Source organism: Haliotis rubra, unplaced genomic scaffold (genome assembly GCF_003918875.1).
Source record: "Haliotis rubra isolate DU_JTF1 unplaced genomic scaffold, ASM391887v1 Scf727, whole genome shotgun sequence".
NCBI classification, from domain to species: domain Eukaryota; kingdom Metazoa; phylum Mollusca; class Gastropoda; order Lepetellida; family Haliotidae; genus Haliotis; species Haliotis rubra.
In genome coordinates this window covers 525,205-544,074 of record NW_025767443.1, presented here as the reverse complement: position 1 = coordinate 544,074, position 18,870 = coordinate 525,205, and positions in this window count along the sequence as shown.

The window sequence follows — 18,870 nt, the reverse complement described above, 5'->3', positions numbered from 1 at the left end:
GCTCAAGTTCAGCTCTGTGCACAATGTTGACCTAGAAGCAAACTTCAAATATTTTTAACAGAATTATTAGCCTCTGTAAAGACAGACATTATGACAAACAGACAGACATACAGTTTATTAAAGTCTTACCTATTTACATTACATAATAAAAAGTTACATATACGTATAGAACATTTAGTAGCAGGAGACATTTAGTAAATTGTTCTGAGAAAATATTTAACATAAAAATCAAATATATCACAACCGCATCACAGAAAACAACCATAACAGCATACAAAAACATAAACTGAGATATATGGACGAAAAAAACAAATACATTCACCACGTTACATAATGACGATTTAGACACTATCTAAATCATTTACCTATAAACATAAATACATAAAAAACTATACAATAGCATCATACAATTTTTGTTTGTAGATAGATATAATAGTTTTGCAGGCCTTGACGGCAAATAAAATTACTTCTGGTCAAGAAAGTATAAACCTACTTTCTGAGTATCAATTAAATTAGCACATTCTGTGGAAGTTAAAATACAGTTGTCGTAGAGGTCATTTCTGGCATGTATATAAACTGGACAATGTGGTAAAACGTGTGCTTCATCCTAAATAACATCGCCATACAATGGGCATGTGTATTATTTCTTCTAAAAGTATATGTCGTTGCAGCACCTGGTCTGGAGTTTCAAGAGGTAAATACTCCCCACATCTGAACTCTGCCAGTGACGCTTCAGTGTTCTACTCAAGACGACTGTAAAACGTAAGGTTCTGTTTCATGTTGAATTTTAAAAGTATTATATGTTCTTGCCGTGACACCATTTCTTCCTGGAGAAGCATCATCTTGATTCTTATCAAGGGAGTATATAACCTACTTTCTGAGCTTGAGTATTGTGTGTTGTTGTAGCGTCCCGTCTCCATTAAAAGAGGTGCTACGTAGCATCTAACTTGCCAAACGAGTTTTATCTGTGGTCTACTTCAAGGTGACTGTAAACGTAAGGTTCTTTTTCATACTCTTTTATAAAAGTATAAACGTTCTAGTTTACTGCCATGGACACAACATCGTCACTGTTGGTTGACTGATTTGATGAATCTTAAGTAGTCATAAAATCTTCCATCATGTTCCCCTTATATACCAGATAATACTAAATAGTTCCTGTCATAAGCATGATTAAGGTCTTCAAAATGACTGGTTCCAATGAAATCAAACTTGAGGGGTGAATTCTATAAACTTTGGTCTCGCTTACGACGAGATTTCCAAACGAAAACTGGATGAGCCAGTCGTCTGGAGTCCATATATGAGCCCATGTACAATCCAGTCACACCACCCTCATTGTCGACCCACTGGTGGCCTCTCAACCCATGTCGTGGGATATCGCATTGTTGGTGCATGTTTCCGTAGCCCGAGGAAGAACCTCCTCAATTTTGTTTTGTACAGCTTCTATGCTTGGTACATGGTAAGTCTTCTTTCTATACAAGAGTTTCATTCTATAGTTACCCACATCATAGAGCCATACATCTTGGTAAAGATGTTGAAATTCACCCCTTCTGATATCTTGTACTTTACCAGCCAGATTTAGCTGCTACCCGGACAATTACCACCTAAACCTTAAAACAGTTTCTTTTAATTAAACTTCATTTAGTTTGACATGGTAATCATAACAAACAATAACATAAATATTCTTCCATGGTGTAACCAACTTTCAGCGCAACACAAGACAAATCTTGTACATCAGCTTTAATCTAGAATTTAAGACCAAGCACCATTAAAATAGCATTGTACTAAAAGAGTGTGTATATTATGAATGTACTATTACTTTCAAAATACTTTCAAATACTGGTAACTAATCTCCGTCCATGCTGTCAGAGCACTAGCAAATTCATTTTCTCAAATAAATTATATTATAAATTCTGGGTGGGTAGCAATTGTCTATACTATTGTTGTAAAAAATAACTGGTGGCAATTGACCTGCTCCCTTGTATACAAATTCAACCATATATGGCGCTCCATTTTCGAACCACTGGTGAAGTTCAAACAATTTCAGGGGGTATCGCATTGTTGGGGGAATACGTCCTTAGCCGGATGAAGAATTTCAGCGCTCTGTTGTGTACAGCTTTGATACATGACACATTATAAGTTCATAACTGAGTGCACCAAGGGGCCATATATCTTGGTAAGGGTGCTGAACTCCATGCCGCCTAACATCTTGCAATTTGATGTTAGAAGACCCAGAGCTCTACTGTCGGAGTTGGCTGAAGCTCTAGTCATATAAATATGATCATGGTATTCTGATTCAAGAAATCCCAGATAGTTGTAAAACTTCAGCCACTCCAGAGATTCTTCATTTAGAAACAGCACAAGTGCGAGCTACTTACCGAGGCAGTCATAAATGGACAACTTCGCCTTGTCAAAATTGATGTTCATAGAATTGTTATTGCGCCACGTATTTAAACAATTTAAGACAAGATTCAAGTCATTTTCCGATTCAGCTGAAAGTGTATACAATGTCATCTGTGTTATGCCTGGATCCCAATCGTTTCCTCGTTCATAATGATGTACACTGATAAATGGTATGATAGATGTTAAATGATCATTAATGTATTGGGTTAAACAGACCAGGCGACAGTATACAGCCTGTTAAAACCGCTCTGAATGGCATCCGTTGAGGCTATACAGTACACTCGACACAGCTATAAAGGAAGTAACTGCGTTCAGCATTTTTGCTTTTACGCGAGCTTCCAACAGCTTCGTGTACATTTTCCTCCTCTCACTACACTCGTAGGCTTTACGATGAAAAGTTGCTTTAAGTGTCCAGCTGCCAAAGGAACTGGTTCATATTCTGCGAATAACAACTTTTACTTCTATTCGTTTGATCATATGATATATATGTGGTCACTGCCACATTGGTCAGGAGTTCCTCATTCCTTCGGGATAGAATTGATTCTTGGTCATCCTCTAGTTGAATAATTCAGGAGGTCTGAGCATGATGACTTACAGGACGAAATTTGCTAAAACTGAGTAAGTACTTCTTACTGTCGATATCAAAAAATTATAGAAAAGAAAGTAAACGCAGAATATGCCTCTCTTGACCTATACTCACATGTTTGGAATCTTGTGACTGGCTGTTTGTTTATGACATCTCTTAGCGTGTGGTGTGACAAATTCTCGAAAGTCCGTCACAAGACACAACAGCGCGGCAGAAACGCGTCAGTTCTAATAGCGTCAAGTTAGGTTCTATGCTCTGCTTTCTTCAAAGCAAAGCAATTCGAGGGTACTTTTGTTTTCAACTGGGCTGTCTTGATCAACAGGGTTAAATGAATGACTGGTCGGGCTTTGGAGTCAGTGTAACTGGATAATACCAGAAAAAGACCAATGTTCATAACATATGGAAACATTCCTTCCTGTGAAAAGAGAACGGTATGTTTTCATATGCTTCTACGTTACTGATGACGACTCGATACTATCAGTTTACATCTTGAGGAGTGAGTTTGGAGTTTTACGCCACACTCAGCAATATTCCCCGCCATGTGTCGTCGGTCTGTAAATAATCGAGTCTGGACCCAGATAACCAAGTGATCAACAGCATGAGTATAACGATTCTGCGACCTACCATTAGGAACCGATGACATGTGTCAACCAAGCCAGCGAGCCCGACCAATCAGATCCCGTTAGTCGCCTCTACGACAAGTTTGGGTTGCTGAAGGTTCCATAATAATGATATTATACTTGTAATTGCTTGCATCTAATATGCCAAACAAACTAACCATCTGTACTCACCCTCGTCAAAGTGAAATATAATGTAACTGGCTTTTCTGGTCAAGTCTTTAAATTGATGCAGCCAGTGAAGCTGCCATTTCTGAGTCCACCACCATGAAATTGTATGAAGTTGTTAAAAGCTGCGTAAAACTAAAACTCACTCACTCACTCGTTACTTACTTACGTCCGCAGAAACATATTAGGTTGGGTGTAATGAATTTATTATGTCGAAACCTGGTATCCTCGTGATAGATGTTATGTCACAATAAAAACGTGACACTTGCAGCCGGTGTGAATGACATGAACAGTAATATATTTCCGACACAACCGGTATAAATGAGATCAAATGACGTAATACATTTGATGTTGCTAATGTAAACAACCAGGGCCTAGAAGCATTTGACGAAATGAAAACGTAAACTGAAAGTACTCACCACGAGTATAAATCCAATACAATTCCTTCGTAAACTCCAAACACACCACGAATGCCGCTCCAGATCCTGAGAAAATCTTCTTATTTTCCCCGGCGTTTTGTCGATTATTCGAGTCAGGTGAATATCTTATAAAAATGCGGCCTAGATTACGTGTACTCGGTCGACATATTTTATAACAGAACCCCCTAACAATTTATTTTCTAAAACAAAATACAATTTAAAACGAAATATATGGACAAAAAGAGCTAGCATTAACTATGGAGCTGAAATGCAATAATAAATCACTAAAGATGGACAATAAATTATAACTGAACAGATTAAAGCGAAAGTTTTAAAGATGTACAGAAAAACATATTAACTTAGAATAAAAACCAACAATAGCAATAACAATAACAAAATAGTGCACAATAAATGGATAATCTTTTAAATTTGAATCCTACCCGAAAATTATATGTCTGTATGAAAAATGGAATGATGAAATCAATATCGGAATTATTTTATTTATTTATTGTTTTTTTTAGAGAACTTAAAATAAGAATTACTAATCGGAGTTGTCAGTAAAATAAAATAATGTACTTTAAAATCTAAAGGATAATTTGAGATACTAGGCGGGGTAGGATTCAAATTCCAAAATTTACATCGTGGAGATACGCTCCTCCATTTCTGATATGATTGCGCGGCCCATTAATATAAGGACTCGTAGATCTTGCTTCATCTGAAAAAAAAGATAAGGACAAATACAATTCAGAACTAAAAATAAATCTAAGTCGCGTTAGCCGTTTTATTTTCGCGTCTATTAGTATAAATGAATACACACTTTGTCCGGGGACAAACTTTTCCCACTGACGGCTGTCTCCTCGATCCAGGAAGGAGACTGGGGGGAATCTTTCTGGGGGGAGATCTTTCTGCATTTTCTAAATTCAAGGAAAACAAATTCATGATTATACGCCTTATATACGGTAACGCGCAGTAGAAATTAATCGCGTATGCGTGAAGATTATAGCTAAATCTAATTTGTACCGTTAACAGTGCACTGGTTTACTGATACTCGCATATATCGTGTATGAAATCGATTTTGATACAAATGAAATCTAACTTACATTACTGACGACACTTCCCCGCCAAAACTAAGGCGTTGCTGCGCCTTATAGGGGTTCGCCAAGCCCAGAGGTGTGCTCACGGGGGTCTCCGTTATCCACGACTGCGATCGTAGAGGACATGCTGCCGGCGTGTCCATCTTTCTGGATTCGCTAAATTGACAAAACAGAAACAAATTCAGAATTATGCGTCTTATATACCGTAACGCGTAGTAGAAAATAAACGCGATAGCATCAAGATTATAGTTAAATCAAGTTTGTACTCTCTGCAGAGGACTGGTTTACTCATACTCGTATATACCGTGTATTAAATCGATTTGGATACAAATGAAATCTAACTTACATTATTGACGGCACTTCGCCATCAAAGCTGAGGCGTTTCCTAGTCTTGCCGGGGTTCGCCAACCCCAAAGGTGTGCGGGTGCATCGGCTAGAAAAGCCGCCTCCTGTCACCTACAGTCAATTTTCTGTGCCTCCCTGCGCCTCCCTGGTGCTCAATGCCATACCCATTTGCAATAGTTTCAAAACACGATAAACAGTGGACAAAGGGATGCCTGTTCTACTTGAAATCACTTTAGCTGATTTGAAGTCCTTGTTATAATACTCTAAAATCAACTTCCTTTTCTCAAAATCATCCATACTGAGGATCACTGAAAATGTCGTCTGCTAGCAAGTAAACAAAGGGGGATAACTCTTCACAAACTAATGAAAAAGGATTAACAGAGTTGTCTTTCTAGAATGAAACCAAGCACTTGATAGCTGGTCAAAGTTGTTTATACTAGAAATCCAATTAAACATATTCCTTAAATTCTGAGTAATTTCTGGTCATACTATACTTTTATGTAGTCATTTAGCACAATAACAATCCATTCCATTTGTAAAATCCGTTTTTCTTTACATGTAACAACGGGCACACAAGGCCAAACTCTTCTTTCTTTATTTCTTGCTTAACGTCTCACTCAGCAATATTCCAGCTATCTGTAAATAACCGAGTCTGGGCCACAGGCACCAGTCATCAACAGCATGAACATTGATCTACGCTACTGAGATACAAACTCAGCGAGAAAGATCACCCGATCCCGGTAGTGACCTCTTCCTACAATCATAGGTAGCTCAAGACCAATTCTAAACCGGATCTTCCCGACCCATACTATTCACTGATTAAGGCTGATCAATGGCATCCTTGTCCACGAATCTACCTGCGTTTTGCTAAATACCGTCTTTTTGACGGAAATGTAAGGCAACAGAGGTATATTTCGATGTTGTACCAGTCGGCCTGGAATGACTCCCTAGTAACAGTTATATAGGTTTGTAAACAAATTTACCCTGAAGTATGAGTCAAGTCAAGTCAAGTATTTTTATTCCGTATGTAGGCCACAGGCCCATATACAACATACATACATTTGTTTACAAATATAGATACACTTTAAAGGGCATACATATCTATAATACACGTGTTATTTGTTCAAATAGATTTCTTGTCAGTATGAATATAATATTTAATATAAACATATATGCACACCTTTATAAAGATTTAAAATGGAAACATTTGTGGTTTAAAGAAAAGTTATTGGAGTTTGATTGCTCTGATTTTATAAGCATGAAAGATATATTTACACAAATTTCTTAAACGTGTTTCATTATTTGTCGATAACAGGGTCTTAAATTTATAGTAGTTTGGTTGTTTCTGATATACATATGGCAAGTATTTTAATCTAAGGGAGTTATATTCAGTGCATATAAAAATAAACTGATACTCATCTTCCACACCCAGCTTACACAATGGACAGTTACGTTCTGCAACCTCAACATTTAACCATCTTCCCTCATTATACTTTAACCTTAATAACCCACATCTAAATTTGATCAAAATATTTCGAAACTTTTTGTCCAAGATACATGATAAATATTTTTCTGGAGTTAACAGACTTTAAACTCTCGGTAAATACGGTATCGTGAACTGTTATTCAATGTACAATTCCATGAATGAAAAAACATATTGATTGCAACAGTCTTGAATCTATTTACAAATGAAGCTGAATCACCAACTGTCTGAGACATCCAGACGTAACCAAATCCATGTGAAAAAAAGTATTTCTCTAATATATGAAGTATATGTCTTATATCCAATAGTTATCGTAATACATTTGCATTTTGTACACTTTCAAGGGAGTTCTATCTTGATGCATATGAATAACCTTTAACCAATACTTTAAAGTTTTACACAATGCGTTTATAAAGAGAGTATATATCTTCCACAATCGCCATATACAATAGCAGTAGGTGTTTGAGGGCTGACATTCAAAAAACGTTTGCAAGCTGTTCGATGAACCTTTTCAATTTCATAAAATTTATGTATTCCCAGATTTCTGCCCCATACAGTAATATCGGCTGTATCTGCGCATCAAATATCTTAAAATACACACTGGGGTCTACTATTCCAATTCCATTTAAATTACTTATTACTTCCATTAAAGCCCGCTTACCCTCAGTGCTAAATCACTGATGCAATTTCTAATCTTAAATGTTGATGAAAATATAACTCCCAAATATTTATAAGTATTTAATGTTGTTATTAGTTGGTCATTTAAAAAACACTTTTCATTTCTTGCTAAGCACCCTCCACTCCCAACAATATTTGTCTTGTCTAAGTTTACTTTTAGACCTGAATATTCAGTGTAATTATGTAGAATATTAAGTTGATTCTGTAAGCCTGGAATTGTATCAGACATAAGAACAACATCATCGGCAAACATAAGTAACATGATTTCTAATAAGTCTGGAAATAACTGCGCTCCATATTTACCATATCTAGATATGTCGTCTGATAATTCACTAATGAGTCAGTACAACGATTTGTAGCTGAAGACGAGGTGCACAAACGAAGTGTGAAAATCATGCTAGTTTTGTGCCTCCCTGGCACAGTGGTTAGTGAGTGTTTTACTGAAGTGTGTGTTCTGAAATAGCTTTAATCACGTATGTTAAGCTGTTTATCTGACAGTGAACGTATATAATTCTAATGGGCTATCGGCAACTGGTGCGTTATCCAGGCAAGTACCATATTTAGATCGATGTACAAATGCAAGTGAAATTACCTGCCAGACAAATCAGAATGAAGGTTTCATCGGTTTCACGGTAGAATATAGCGTGTGGTATGATGCTATTTTATAAGGTTCAAGGTACACAAGGTACACATTTGTGACAAGGTACACATTTGTGCGGAAAAATCAATACATTTGACATTTTGAAAATGACGAAGAAAAAGACCCTTATTTATTGGCTATCTAGACCTATGTATATTGCTAACTTCATGATAAATCGTCTCAAGCATTAATTTTTTCGTGTGCACAACTATATTGTCCATTATAAAGTTGGTATAAGTTCAACGGTTTTAAATATCTAAAAAGGGTCCTCGAAGTATTCATATATACATTGGCTTCAGCATCCTAAACGAGTACATTATGGAAATTATACCTGAAAGTTATATTCATGTGATGCCACACATTGGTTGCAAATGTTTTGCATGTGACTTAAGAAAACACCATCACCGAAGGAAACCATATATAATCATGCTCATTAGGGATACCCGTGAAGGTCCGGGTTAGAACATTGGCCTTCAGTAACCCATGCTTGTCGTAAGAGGCGACTAACGGGATCGGGTGGTCAGGCTCGCCCACTTGGTTGACACATGTCATCGGTTCCCAATTGCGCAGATCGATGCTCATGCCCTTGATCACTGGATTGTCTGGTCCGGACTCGATTATATACAGACCGCCGCTATATAGCTGAACTATTGCTGAGTGCGGCGTAAAACTAAACTCACTCAGTCACTCACTCATTGATACACAACTTGCATGCATCTCTTAGGGTCCTGAAGGACGGCTCTGTCTGGGCACAGTTGTCAGCCGTCATTGAAACCAAAGCAGGGCTAATGTGTACATGCTGGCGGGTATTACAGGTTATTTGCGTATAACGGCGCAGGAAATTCTCACTCACTCCGATGTTTTCCTCCAGCCTCCTTAACCTGTCCGTACAGGTTTTATGTAATAAAAATGACGCTGAATCGTCTATGATGACACCCCTGAGTGAAAAACAGCTCCATGTCTTTCGAGTCCAACACTTGGACCATCAGATCGTCCAAAACGATGAGACCGTGCTGACCGTCGGCAAAGTCTTCGATTTCTTCGGGTGCGGGTAGGCCAGAATGTAAACTCAGTCGTGGCACTGTTCTTTCCATCTGGTCAAATAAACGGTTGATAGATGCATTAACAGTATAAAAGTTTGTTGGGCGGATCTTTCATGTACCTACCAGTTACATTTTGCAACAGTCTATAGACCCAATGAGTCTTTCCACTGCCTGTAGGACCAGAGATGCAGATGCTGGAACACGGTTCGGATGGAGTTAAACTTTGCGTCTCCCACCAGGGTTTCGTGGGATCGATGACGGCTTCGGGACTCCAAGTAATAGCACTCTTGGGTACAGTTGGTTGAACATCTACACATTTCTTCCTTTTAAGAGTATTTATCCACGGTGATTTAGATTCACTATCCATTTTGTGTACTGGTGCGAGGTGATTGGACAATCTCAATAAAATTTTAGCTGTACAGCCAGGTACTGGACAATCCTTTCTGACACGACCCATATTCACGTCTTAACACTACAAATTGCGTAAAGAAAATGATATATTTCGATGAAAACAAAAATAAATGTGGAACTCAGAACCACACACCACGTGACATCGTGGCCCTGTGCCCACACACCTCGTGACACCGTGGCCCTCGGGGACACACACATCTCGTGACATCGTGGCCCTAGGGGACACACACATCTCGTGACATCGTGGCCCTCGGGGCCACACACACACACACATCTCGTGACATCGTGGCCCTCGGGGCCACACACACACACACCTCGAGGCATCACATCGTGGCCCCTGGGGCCACACACCTGAGACATCGTGGCCCTCGGGGCCACACACACACACACAATCGAAACATCACATCGTGGCCCTCGGGGCCACACACCTCGAGACATCGTGGCCCTCGGCACCACACACACACACACACCTCGTGACATCGTGGCCCTTTCTATCAAATGTGTCTGTATTCACTCGGTACTAGAGTGTACCTTTGAAAAATAAACAGACTTTCTAATGTCCATAGGGCAGTGTACCTAAATCGGGTTGGATTACTCTTTTGGTATACACCATCCGATATGTCTTCTTTTCGACTCAGTTGTATATTTTTGAGTTGTTGTGGTAGTGCGATATTTTGGAAGGGTTGGTGACGACGATGTTCCCATCCCTGGAAGGTAGTAACACTGTCTCGCGGATGGTATCAAAATTGATCAGTTGAGCGTTCACGTGGTTTAACGTGAAACCACGTACTTTACAGGTTTCTTTACCGCTTCTGGTTTTGTAGGCGTAATTTTTGGCTCCACCGCTGACAAAAATGGCGATAGAATCCCCATCTAACTCATCGGTTAATTCCCCGAGGTAATCGCCAAGGGGTGGATTAATGTCACACGGTTTACTCTTGAAAATGACGCTGTCCGTGTCCATGTAGAGTACATGCTCTTGCAGCTTGTCCAGGAGTCCGTACAGTTTCAGGCGGGCATAGCATGTAGTGAAGGAAGCTATGAATACGTTGGTCGAGTCGCTGTCTGGTACGAATAACTCATTCGCGTGGAACCATTGCAGTTGTAGAACTCTTGGGGTAAGAATGTGGAAACCCTGAATGGATTTTGATGGATCCGTCAGAAAACCGAAAAAGTTTTATAGGTCATTATGGTTAATGAATTTGGACTGTGTCATGTTGGAACACTAAGCGAACTTGCCCCAGAAACTATTTAAAGACAGTTTGGACAGGGCCCTGAGCCCTGGATTCTTTTGAATTTTATTACAATCTAACTGAATGCCTTCATTTTGGAGATAGTCAGTAATGTACTTTTGCTTGTCAGACTCGTCTTTGCACCAGGCAGGCCATTATTATTTTATTATTATTATTGGATATTTATATACCGCACATATCCACGCACTAGTGCATGCTCAAGGCGCTGGTAGTTTTTCCCTCGATCATTGGATGTCAGTCTCAACAGCACATCGTATTATCAATCTCAACTCCCTGGGGAGGATACAACTCTTGCAGCCACTAGGCGCACCGAGTTATTGTGGCTTTCTCATCCTAACGAGGTACCCATTCACAGCTGGGTGGACTGGGACACATAGTCACAGTACTTTGTCCAAGTTCACTGCACGTTGCTGTACCCGCAACTTGGTGTTTGCACGTATTCATGTGGCCACCATCTGGTCATATACCAACGGATTCGTGGGTTCTTTTAAGTGCGCAGAGTTGTGTACTGTACACTAGGGTTTGTGACAACACTGAAAGAGTCTGCACACAAAGTTGACTCCAAGGTTTGACTCCATCCGGACGATTCCTGTTTGATCTTCAGGAAGGTATTTATATAATCCCCCTGTTCTGGAGCTTGGATCGTACTGCGTGGTTTTGGGCCAGTGGTACACTTCGTACATCTTTACGATTTGGTAGCCTTTCTCCGTGGCTTTGAGAAGCTCCGGAGTGCAGAAGATACTGACGAAACATCTCTCCTTTTTCGTAAGTTGACACAGTTCTCGTTGTTCCGCATCAGCGCAAGTATGGCAGAGTGGGAACTTGTGTTTCCCGTTCGAACGATAGGGCAAGACGGGATGATAAAGCCCTCTGGGAGGATGGATCTTTGCTTTAGCTATGCCAAAGTATTGGTCCAAAGACTTAAAGTTCTGCGTGACGATGTTTGGGTGACCCACTGGATATCGTCCATACTTGTTGAAACTGGGGTACAAAGAGGTGAAATCTTGATACAAGATTTCTTCATCTTCGCTGGCTTCGTAATAAAGTTTGATGGCATTGGTACAACCTCTGAAGAAGATGTCTCTAACATCCAAACGCTCCTGCAGATCCAACTTTTCGACATAGTTTTTTAGTTCAGCATTGGTTCTGGCCTTTTCAGTAAAAGTTCCCAGGAGCGTTTGGATGTTAGAGACATCTTCTTCAGAGGTCGTACCAATGCCATCAAAGGTACACTCTAGTACCGAGTGAATACAGACACATTTGATAGAAAGGGCCACGATGTCACGAGGTGTGTGTGTGTGTGTGTGTGTGTGTGTGTGTGTGTGTGTGTGTGTGTGTGTGTGTGTGCCCCGGAGGGCCACGATGTCATGTCTCGATGTGTGGCGGCGAGGGCCACGATGTCACGAGATGTGTGTGTGTTTGTGGCCCCGAGGGCCACGATGTGATGTTTCGAGGTGTGTGTGTGGCCCCGAGGGCCATGATGTCTCAGGTGTGTGGCCCCGGGGGCCACGATGTGATGTCTCGAGGTGTGTGTGTGTGGCCCCGAGGGCTACGATGTCACGAGATGTGTGTGTCCCCGAGGGCCACGATGTCACGAGATGTGTGTGTCCCCGAGGGCCACGGTGTCACGAGGTGTGTGGGCACAGGGCCACGATGTCACGTGGTGTGTGGTTCTGAGTTCCACATTTATTTTAGTTTTCATCGAAATAAACTCTGTCAAAAAAGAAACGCAACCCCTGTCCTCAGATATGAAAAATTCGTTTGAATGAAGTTATTGCTTCCAAACTAAATTTTATTCGAATGTATTGAAATTATACACGTAATTAATGAAGATTACCATCCAAACAACTGCATTTGTACGCATAAGTGTATTTTATTGCTTATTCCGTCACAACGCATGAAATGACCCTCATGGTGACTTCGCACAAAAAAAACACATGCAAATCATGAAAATGGCAGTTAATGTAGGGGTGTATAAAAGCCCATGTGCTTTCGTGTATTATATTCATTCATTTGTCGCCGAAAAGCTGTGTTAAAATGCCACGATTGAGTGCTGCCGACCGAAATATCGCCATTGGTCGTGTTCAAGCCGGAGAAAGTTTTGGAACTGTTGCACGGCACCCAAATGTTCACAAAACAACGATATCCCGACTTTGGAGCCGCTACAACAACTTCAATTTGACCAACGATCGCCCGAGAAGTGGAAGGCCAAGAATCACGACCCCCTTCAAGATCGGTACATCCGGGTCCATCACCTGCGTAATCGGCATGCCCTACCAACCGTGACTGCCACACAAATACCAGGTTTGAGGAGAGTGTCAGCTCAAACGATTAGGAACCGTCTGAAAGAAGCGGGTTTACGCGGCCTGTAGACCAGTTGTTGGACCTGTACTACGCCCCTACATCTCCGCCGACGACTCAGGTGGTGCAACAACGTAAATATATGGACTTTACAAAACTGGAGGCGCATCTGGTTTTCTGATGAATCCCGTTTTCTTTTTGCAACATCACGACGGAAGAAAACGTGTGTATAGGAGACGTCATGAACGTTTTGCGCCCATCTGCGTCCGACAGGGGACAGATTTGGCGGAGAAAGCGTTATGGTTTGGGGATCCATCTCATACAACCAGAAATCAGACTTGGTGATCGTTGAAGGAACCTGACAGCCCAACGTTACATCAACCACGTATTACAGCCTCACCTTCTCCCGATTATTGACCAACAGACACAGATTTTCAACCAGACAACGCCCGGCCTCATACTGCACGTGCAACAATGAACTTTCTGCAGAATTCCAACGTCAATGTCTTGCCATAGCCCTCTAAATCACCAGACCTCAACCCTATTGAACACCTGTGGATACTCTGGGTCGACGCGTACGTCAACGTCAGCCGCCGCCACAGACGCTGCAACAGCTCGGCGTTGCACTGCAGGAGGAGTGGAGAGCCATTCCCCAGGAAAGAATCCGGCGTCTTATCCGTTCTTGTCCAAGGAGATGCCGTGCAGTGATTGCAGCTCGTGGTGCTCATACGAGATACTGAGAAAGACGCCCCCCTGGTGACAAACTGGTGTCTGTGAGATGACTTTTGAAATGACAATTTTAAACATGCCCATCTTGGTTATTATTCTGCCAAATTTCAGACTTCTGTCTTAAATAATAAAAATGCTGTGTCGTCTTAAAACTTCAGATCAAAATCTCTAAAATACAGGGGTTGCGTTTCTTTTTTGACAGAGTTTATATCATTTTCTTTACGCAATTTGTAGTGTTAAGACGTGAATATGGGTAGTGTCAGAAAGGATTGTCCAGTACCTGGCTGTACAGCTAAAATTTTATTGAGATTGTCCAATCACCTCGCACCAGTACACAAAATGGATAGTGAATCTAAATCACCGTGGATAAATACTCTTAAAAGGAAGAAATGTGTAGATGTTCAACCAACCGTACCCAAGAGTGCTATTACTTGGAGTCCCGAAGCCGTCATCGATCCCACGAATCCCTGGTGGGAGACGCAAAGTTTAACTCCATCCGAACCGCGTTCCAGCATCTGCATCTCTGGTCCTACAGGCAGTGGAAAGACTCATCGGGTCTATAGACTGTTGCAAAATATAACTGGTAGGTACGTGAAAGATCCACTCAACAAACTCTTATACTGTTAATGCATCTATCAACCGTTTATTTGACCAGATGGAAAGAACAGTGCCACGACTGAGTTTACATTCTGGCCTACCCGCACCCGAAGAAATCGAAGACTTTGCCGACGGTCAGCACGGTCTCATCGTTTTGGACGATCTGATGGTCCAAGTGTTGGACTCGAAAGACATGGAGCTGTTATTCACTCAGGGGTGTCATCATAGACAACTCAGCGTCATTTTTATTACATAAAACCTGTACGGACAGGCTAAAGTGGCTGGAGGAAAACATCGGAGTGAGGGAGAATTTCCTGCGCCGTTATACGCAAATAGCCTGTAATACCCGCCAGCATGTACACATTAGCCCTGCTTTGGTTTCAATGACGGCTGACAACTGTGCCCAGACAGAGCCGTCCTTCAGGACCCTAAGAGATGCATGCAAGTTGTGTATCAATGAGTGAGTGACTGAGTGAGTTTAGTTTTACGCCGCACTCAGCAATAGTTCAGCTATATAGCGGCGGTCTGTATATAATCGAGTCCGGACCAGACAATCCAGTGATCAAGGGCATGAGCATCGATCTGCGCAATTGGGAACCGATGACATGTGTCAACCAAGTGGGCGAGCCTGACCACCCGATCCCGTTAGTCGCCTCTTACGACAAGCATGGGTTACTGAAGGCCAATGTTCTAACCCGGACCTTCACGGGTATCCCTAATGAGCACGATTATATATGGTTTCCTTCGGTGATGGTGTTTTCTTAAGTCACATGCAAAACATTTGCAACCAATGTGTGGCATCACATGAATATAACTTTCAGGTATAATTTCCATAATGTACTCGTTTAGGATGCTGAAGCCAATGTATATATGAATACTTCGAGGACCCTTTTTAGATATTTAAAACCGTTTAACTTATACCAACTTTATAATGGACAATATAGTTGTGCACACGAAAAAATTAATGCTTGAGACGATTTATCATGAAGTTAGCAATATACATAGGTCTAGAGAGCCAAAAAATAAGGGTCTTTTTCTTCGTCATTTTCAAAATGTCAAATGTATTGATTTTTCCGCACAAATGTGTACCTTGTCACAAATGCAATGTTCCAAGTATTGTGAATCATAGTTGCATTTATGTCTAGGATGATCTTAGAACCTTATAAAATAGCATCATACCACACGCTATATTCTACCGTGAAACCGATGAAACCTTCATTCTGATTTGTCTGGCAGGTAATTTCACGTGCATTTGTACATCGATCTAAATATGGTACTTGCCTGGATAACGCACCAGTTGCCGATAGCCCATTAGAATTATATACGTTCACTGTCAGATAAACAGCTTAACATACGTGATTAAAGCTATTTCAGAACACACACTTCAGTAAAACACTCACTAACCACTGTGCCAGGGAGGCACAAAACTAGCATGATTTTCACACTTTGTTTGTGCACCTCGTCTTCAGCTACAAATCGTTGTACTGACTCATTAGTGAATTATCAGACGACATATCTAGATATGGTAAATATGGAGCGCAGTTATTTCCAGACTTATTAGAAATCATGTTACTTATGTTTGCCGATGATGTTGTTCTTATGTCTGATACAATTCCAGGCTTACAGAATCAACTTAATATTCTACATAATTACACTGAATATTCAGGTCTAAAAGTAAACTTAGACAAGACAAATATTGTTGGGAGTGGAGGGTGCTTAGCAAGAAATGAAAAGTGTTCTTTAAATGACCAACCAATAACAACATTAAATACTTATAAATATTTGGGAGTTATATTTTCATCAACATTTAAGATTAGAAATTGCATCAGTGATTTAGCACTGAGGGGTAAGCGGGCTTTAATGGAAGTAATAAGTAATTTAAATGGAATTGGAATAGTAGACCCCAGTGTGTATTTTAAGATATTTGATGCGCAGATACAGCCGATATTACTGTATGGGGCAGAAATCTGGGGAATACATAAATCTTATGAAATTGAAAAGGTTCATCGAACAGCTTGCAAACGTTTTTTGAATGTCAGCCCTCAAACACCTACTGCTATTGTATATGGCGATTGTGGAAGATATATACTATCTTTATAAACGCATTGTGTAAAACTTTAAAGTATTGGTTAAAGGTTATTCATATGCATCAAGATAGAACTCCCTTGAAAGTGTACAAAATGCAAATGTATTACGATAACTGTGGATATAAGACATATACTTCATATATTAGAGAAATACTTTTTCACATGGATTTGGTTACGTCTGATGTCTCAGACAGTTGGTGATGCAGCTTCATTTGTAAATAGATTCAAGACTGTTGCAATCAATATGTTTTTTCATTCATGGAATTGTACATTGAATAACAGTTCACGATACCGTATTTACCGAGAGTTTAAAAGTCTGTTAACTCCAGAAAAATATTTATCATGTATCTTGGACAAAAAGTTTCGAAATATTTTGATCAAATTTAGATGTGGGTTATTAAGGTTAAAGTATAATGAGGGAAGATGGTTAAATGTTGAGGTTGCAGAACGTAACTGTCTATTGTGTAAGCTGGGTGTGGAAGATGAGTATCAGTTTATTTTTATATGCACTGAATATAACTCCCTTAGATTAAAATACTTGCCATATGTATATCAGAAACAACCAAACTACTATAAATTTAAGACCCTGTTATCGACAAATAATGAAACACGTTTAAGAAATTTGTGTAAATATATCTTTCATGCTTATAAAATCAGAGCAATAACTTTTCTTTAAACCACAATTTTTTACATTTTAAATCTTTATAAAGGTGTGCATATATGTTTATATTAAATATTATATTTATACTGACAAGAAATCTATTTGAACAAATAACACGTGTGTTATAGATATGTATGCCCTTTAAAGTGTATCTATATTTGTAAACAAATGTATGTATGTTGTATATGGGCCTGTGGCCTACATACGGAATAAAAATACTTGACTTGACTTGCCTTATACTTCAGGGTAAATTTGTTTACAAACCTATATAACTGTTACTAGGGAGTCATTCCAAGCCGACTGGTACAACATCGAAATATACCTCTGTTGCCTTACATTTCCGTCAAAAAGACGGTATTTAGCAAAACGCAGGTAGATTCGTGGACAAGGATGCCATTGATCAGCCTTAATCAGTGAATAGTATGGGTCGGGAAGATCCGGTTTAGAATTGGTCTTGAGCAACCTATGATTGTAGGAAGAGGTCACTACCGGAATCGGGTGATCTTTCTCGCTGAGTTTGTATCTCAGTAGCGTAGATCAATGTTCATGCTGTTGATGACTGGTGCCTGTGGCCCAGACTCGGTTATTTACAGATAGCTGGAATATTGCTGAGTGAGACGTTAAGCAAGAAATAAAGAAAGAAGAGTTTGGCCTTGTGTGTCCGTTGTTACATGTAAAGAAAAACGGATTTTACAAATGGAATGGATTGTTATTGTGCTAAATGACTACATAAAAGTATAGTATGACCAGAAATTACTCAGAATTTAAGGAATATGTTTAATTGGATTTCTAGTATAAACAACTTTGACCAGCTATCAAGTGCTTGGTTTCATTCTAGAAAGACAACTCTGTTAATCCTTTTTCATTAGTTTGTGAAGAGTTATCCCCCTTTGTTTACTTGCTAGCAGACGACATTTTCAGTGATCCTCAGTATGGATGATTTTGAGAAAAGGAAGTTGATTTTAGAGTATTATAACAAGGACTTCAAATCAGCTAAAGTGATTTCAAGTAGAACAGGCATCCCTTTGTCCACTGTTTATCGTGTTTTGAAACTATTGCAAATGGGTATGGTATTGAGCACCAGGGAGGCGCAGGGAGGCACAGAAAATTGACTGTAGGTGACAGGAGGCGGCTTTTCTAGCCGATGCACCCGCACACCTTTGGGGTTGGCGAACCCCGGCAAGACTAGGAAACGCCTCAGCTTTGATGGCGAAGTGCCGTCAATAATGTAAGTTAGATTTCATTTGTATCCAAATCGATTTAATACACGGTATAAACGAGTATGAGTAAACCAGTCCTCTGCAGAGAGTACAAACTTGATTTAACTATAATCTTGATGCTCGCGCTTTTATTTTCTA